Below are 5,791 nucleotides of genomic sequence, written 5' to 3' on the forward strand. Positions count from 1 at the left end.
TGTATTATCCTCCAGAGCTGCGCTCACTATTCTGCTGGTGCAGTCACTGTGTACATACATTACTGATCCTGAGTTACCTCCTGTATTATACTCCAGAGCTGCACTCACAATTCTGCTGGTGCAGTCACTGTATACATACATTACATTACTGATCCTGAGTTACCTCCTGTATTATCCTCCAGAGCTGCACTCACTATTCTGCTGGTGCAGTCACTGTATACATACATTACTGATCCTGAGTTACCTCCTGTATTATACTCCAGAGCTGCACTCACTATTCTGCTGGTGCAGTCACTGTATACATTGCCTCCTGTGTTATACTCCTGTTGCTGCTTTTTATTGGTCGGTTCCTGTGATCGGTGTGTCTGGATCATTGGTTCTCTGATTCCTCCTCTTACAGTGATCACTATTGATCTGTTATTGGAGGAGTTGTATCTGAATATCTGAGATCAGCCCCACACTCACCCGATCCACGTGATCCCCCGAATGGCTGCTGAGCCACCACTGCCCCCGTGGACTTGTCATTGATGTAGAAGTTTCCGGCAGCATTTCTCAGCACTGCGGTCGCCTCCTGCACCACGCTCCTGCGTGCGATATAGAAAGTATTACTGAGGACGGCAGATCCGAGAGCAAAGACGCCGGCAGCACGAATACTCCGCAAGCGGAATCCACAGCACACGGATACACGAGCGACCGGCGCAGCCTCTGTACTAAGCATCCGGCAGCTGCCATCTGGACTGTCTGCAAATAAGCCTGAGCCAGAGAGGTGCGGGGAGCGCTCCTGTATACGGGGGGGGAGAGGTGCAGGGATCGCTCCTGTATACGGGGGGAGAGGTGCTGGGATCGCTCCTGTATACGGGGGGAGAGGTGCGGGGAGCGCTCCTGTATACGGGAGGGAGGAGAGGTGCAGGGAGCGCTCCTGTATACGAGGGAGATGTGTAGGGAGCGCTCCTGTATACGGGGGAGATGTGTAGGGAGCGCTCCTGTATACGTGGGGAGATGTGCTGGGATCGCTCCTGTATACGGGGGGAGAGGTGCAGGGAGCGCTCCTGTATACGTGGGGAGATGTGCGGGGAGCGCTCCTGTATACGGGAGGGAGGAGAGGTGCAGGGAGCGCTCCTGTATACGAGGGAGATGTGTAGGGAGCGCTCCTGTATACGGGGGAGATGTGTAGGGAGCGCTCCTGTATACGTGGGGAGATGTGTAGGGAGCGCTCCTGTATACGTGGGGAGATGTGTAGGGAGCGCTCCTGTATACGGGGGGAGAGGTGTAGGGAGCGCTCCTGTATACGGGGGGAGAGGTGTAGGGAGCGCTCCTGTATACGGGGGGAGAGGTGTAGGGAGCGCTCCTGTATACGGGGGGAGAGGTGTAGGGAGCGCTCCTGTATACGGGGGGAGAGGTGTAGGGAGCGCTCCTGTATACGGGGGGAGAGGTGTAGGGAGCGCTCCTGTATACGGGGGGAGATGTGTAGGGAGCGCTCCTGTATACGGGGGGAGAGGTGTAGGGAGCGCTCCTGTATACGGGGGGAGAGGTGTAGGGAGCGCTCCTGTATACGGGGGGAGATGTGTAGGGAGCGCTCCTGTATACGGGGGGAGAGGTGGAGGGAGCGCTCCTGTATACGGGGGGAGAGGTGGAGGGGGCGCTCCTGTATACGGGGGGAGAGGTCCTGTATACGGGGGGAGATGTGTAGGGAGCGCTCCTGTATACGGGGGGAGATGTGTAGGGAGCGCTCCTGTATACGGGGGGGGGGGGAGAGATGTGTAGGGTGCGCTCCTGTATACGGGGGGAGAGGTACGGGGGGAGAGGTGCGGGGGGAGAGGTGCAGGGAGCGCTCCTGTATACGGGGGGAGAGGTGAAGGGAGCGCTCCTGTATACGGGGGGGGAGATGTGTAGGGTGCGCTCCTGTATACGGGGGGGGGGAGAGGTGCGGGGAGCGCTCCTGTATACGGGGGGAGAGGTGCGGGGAGCGCTCCTGTATACGGGGGGAGAGGTGCGGGGAGCGCTCCTGTATACGGGGGGAGAGGTGCGGGGAGCGCTCCTGTATACGGGGGGAGAGGTGCGGGGAGCGCTCCTGTATACGGGGGGAGAGGTGCGGGGTGCGCTCCTGTATACGGGGGGAGAGGTGCGGGGAGCGCTCCTGTATACGGGGGGAGAGGTGCGGGGTGCGCTCCTGTATAGGGGGGAGAGGTGGAGGGAGCGCTCCTGTATACGGGGGGAGAGGTGCGGGGAGCGCTCCTGTATACGGGGGGAGAGGTGCGGGGAGCGCTCCTGTATACGGGGGGAGAGGTGCGGGGAGCGCTCCTGTATACGGGGGGAGAGGTGCGGGGAGCGCTCCTGTATACGGGGGGAGAGGTGCGGGGAGCGCTCCTGTATACGGGGGGAGAGGTGCGGGGAGCGCTCCTGTATACGGGGGGAGAGGTGTAGGGATTGCTCCTGTATACGGGGGGAGAGGTGTAGGGATTGCTCCTGTATACGGGGAGAGATGTGTAGGGATTGCTCCTGTATACGGGGGGAGATGTGTAGGGAGCGCTCCTGTATACGGGGGGAGATGTGTAGGGAGCGCTCCTGTATACGGGGGGAGAGGTGCGGGGAGCGCTCCTGTATACGGGGGGAGATGTGTAGGGAGCGCTCCTGTATACGGGGGGGGTGAGGTGCGGGGAGCGCTCCTGTATACGGGGGGAGAGGTGTAGGGATTGCTCCTGTATACGGGGGGAGAGGTGTAGGGAGCGCTCCTGTATACGGGGCGAGAGGTGTAGGGAGCGCTCCTGTATACGGGGGGAAATGTGTAGGGAGCGCTCCTGTATACGGGTGGAGATTTGTAGGGTGCGCTCCTGTATACGGGGGGAGATGTGTAGGGAGCGCTCCTGTATACGGGGGGAGATGTGTAGGGAGCGCTCCTGTATACGGGGGGAGATGTGTAGGGAGCGCTCCTGTATACGGGGGGAGATGTGTAGGGAGCGCTCCTGTATACGGGGGGAAGATGCGTAGGGAGCGCTCCTGTATACGGGGGGGAAGATGCGTAGGGAGCGCTCCTGTATACGGGGGGAAGATGCGTAGGGAGCGCTCCTGTATACGGGGGGAGATGCGTAGGGAGCGCTCCTGTATACAGGGGGAGATGCGTAGGGAGCGCTCCTGTATACGGGGGGAGAGGTGTAGGGAGCGCTCCTGTATACGGGGGGAGATGCGTAGGGAGCGCTCCTGTATACAGGGGGAGATGCGTAGGGAGCGCTCCTGTATACGGGGGGAGAGGTGTAGGGAGCGCTCCTGTATACGGGGGAAGATGTGTAGGGAGCGCTCCTGTATACGGGGGGGGAGATGTGTAGGGAGCGCTCCTGTATACGGGGGGAGATGCGTAGGGAGCGCTCCTGTATACGGGGGGAGATGCGTAGGGAGCGCTCCTGTATACGGGGGGGGGGATGTGTAGAGAGCGCTCCTGTATACGGGGGGAGAGGTGTAGGGAGCGCTCCTGTATACGGGGGGAGAGGTGTAGAGAGCGCTCCTGTATACGGGGGGAGAGGTGTAGGGAGCGCTCCTGTATACGGGGGGAGATGTGTAGGGAGCGCTCCTGTATACGGGGGGAGAGGTGTAGGGAGCGCTCCTGTATACGGGGGGAGATGTGTAGGGAGTGCTCCTGTATACGGGGGGGGGGGGGGATGTGTGGGGAGCGCACCTGTATACGGGGGGAGATGTGTAGGGAGCGCTCCTGTATACGGGGGGGGGGGGGGGGGATGTGTGGGGAGCGCTCCTGTATACGGGGGGAGAGGTGTAGGGAGCGCTCCTGTATACGGGGGAGATGTGTAGGGAGCGCTCCTGTATACGGGGGGAGAGGTGTAGGGAGCGCTCCTGTATACGGGGGGAGATGTGTAGGGAGCGCTCCTGTGTACGAGGGGAGATGTGTAGGGAGCGCTCCTGTATACGGGGGGAGATGTGTAGGGAGCGCTCCTGTATACGGGGGGAGATGCGTAGGGAGCGCTCCTGTATGCGGGGGGAGATGCGTAGGGAGCGCTCCTGTATACGGGGGGAGATGCGTAGGGGAGCGCTCCTGTATACGGGGGGAGATGCGTAGGGAGCGCTCCTGTATACGGGGGGAGAGGTGTAGGGAGCGCTCCTGTATACGGGGGGAGAGGTGTAGAGAGCGCTCCTGTATACGGGGGGAGAGGTGTAGGGAGCGCTCCTGTATACGGGGGGAGAGGTGTAGGGAGCGCTCCTGTATACGGGGGGAGAGGTGTAGAGAGCGCTCCTGTATACGGGGGGAGAGGTGTAGAGAGCGCTCCTGTATACGGGGGGAGAGGTGTAGAGAGCGCTCCTGTATACGGGGGGAGAGGTGTAGGGAGCGCTCCTGTATACGGGGGGAGAGGTGTAGAGAGCGCTCCTGTATACGGGGGGAGAGGTGTAGGGAGCGCTCCTGTATACGGGGGGAGAGGTGTAGAGAGCGCTCCTGTATACGGGGGGAGAGGTGTAGAGAGCGCTCCTGTATACGGGGGGAGAGGTGTAGGGAGCGCTCCTGTATACGGGGGGAGAGGTGTAGGGAGCGCTCCTGTATACGGGGGGAAGATGTGTAGGGAGTGCTCCTGTATACGGGGGGAGAGGTGTAGGGAGCGCTCCTGTATACGGGGGAAGATGTGTAGGGAGCGCTCCTGTATACGGGGGGAGAGGTGTAGAGAGCGCTCCTGTATACGGGGGGAGAGGTGTAGGGAGCGCTCCTGTATACGGGGGGGAGAGGTGGAGAGGTGTAGGGAGCGCTCCTGTATACGGGGGGGAGATGTGTAGGGAGCGCTCCTGTATACGGGGGGAGATGTGTAGGGAGTGCTCCTGTATACGGGGGGGGGGGGGGATGTGTGGGGAGCGCACCTGTATACGGGGGGAGATGTGTAGGGAGCGCTCCTGTATACGGGGGAGATGTGTAGGGAGCGGTCCTGTATACGGGGGGAGAGGTGTAGGGAGCGCTCCTGTATACGGGGGGGGGGGGGGATGTGTAGGGAGCGCTCCTGTATACGGGGGGAGATGTGTAGGGATTGCTCCTGTATACGGGGGGAGAGGTGTAGGGAGCGCTCCTGTATACGGGGGGAGAGGTGTAGGGAACGCTCCTGTATACAGGGGGAGATGTGTAGGGAGCGCTCCTGTATACGGGGGGAGAGGTGTAGGGAGCGCTCCTGTATACGGGGGGGGGGGGGGATGTGTAGGGAGCGCTCCTGTATACGGGGGGAGATGTGTAGGGATTGCTCCTGTATACGGGGGGAGAGGTGTAGGGAGCGCTCCTGTATACGGGGGGAGAGGTGTAGGGAACGCTCCTGTATACAGGGGGGAGATGTGTAGGGAGCGCTCCTGTATACGGGGGGAGATGTGTAGGGAGCGCTCCTGTATACGGGGGAGATGTGTAGGGAGCGGTCCTGTATACGGGGGGAGAGGTGTAGGGAGCGCTCCTGTATACGGGGGGGGGATGTGTAGGGAGCGCTCCTGTATACGGGGGGAGATGTGTAGGGATTGCTCCTGTATACGGGGGGGAGAGGTGTAGGGATTGCTCCTGTATACGGGGGGAGAGGTGTAGGGAGCGCTCCTGTATACGGGGGGAGATGCGTAGGGAGCGCTCCTGTATACGGGGGGAGATGCGTAGGGAGCGCTCCTGTATACGGGGGGAGATGCGTAGGGAGCGCTCCTGTATACGGGGGGAGATGCGTAGGGAGCGCTCCTGTATACGGGGGGAGATGTGTAGGGAGCGCTCCTGTATACGGGGGGAGATTTGTAGGGTGCGCTCCTGTATACGGGGGGAGATGTGTAGGGAGCGCTCCTG

The 5,791-nt window shown here is 61.3% G+C and overlaps 1 long non-coding RNA gene across 1 annotated transcript in view; it reads right to left on the reverse strand.

Annotated features, from left to right (window-relative positions):
- The window catches only part of LOC142256068 (uncharacterized), a 4,389-nt gene extending 3,808 nt beyond the window's left edge, over positions 1-581 (reverse strand). Inside the window, exon 1 of the long non-coding RNA XR_012727477.1 lies at positions 466-581. This is a non-coding gene — a long non-coding RNA (uncharacterized LOC142256068). The remainder of the gene's footprint in view (positions 1-465) is intronic.
- Between the last annotated feature and the right edge of the window lie 5,210 nt (positions 582-5,791).

The sequence above is a fragment of the Anomaloglossus baeobatrachus genome, chromosome 11 (assembly GCF_048569485.1).
Source record: "Anomaloglossus baeobatrachus isolate aAnoBae1 chromosome 11, aAnoBae1.hap1, whole genome shotgun sequence".
Classification (NCBI taxonomy): Eukaryota; Metazoa; Chordata; class Amphibia; order Anura; family Aromobatidae; genus Anomaloglossus; species Anomaloglossus baeobatrachus.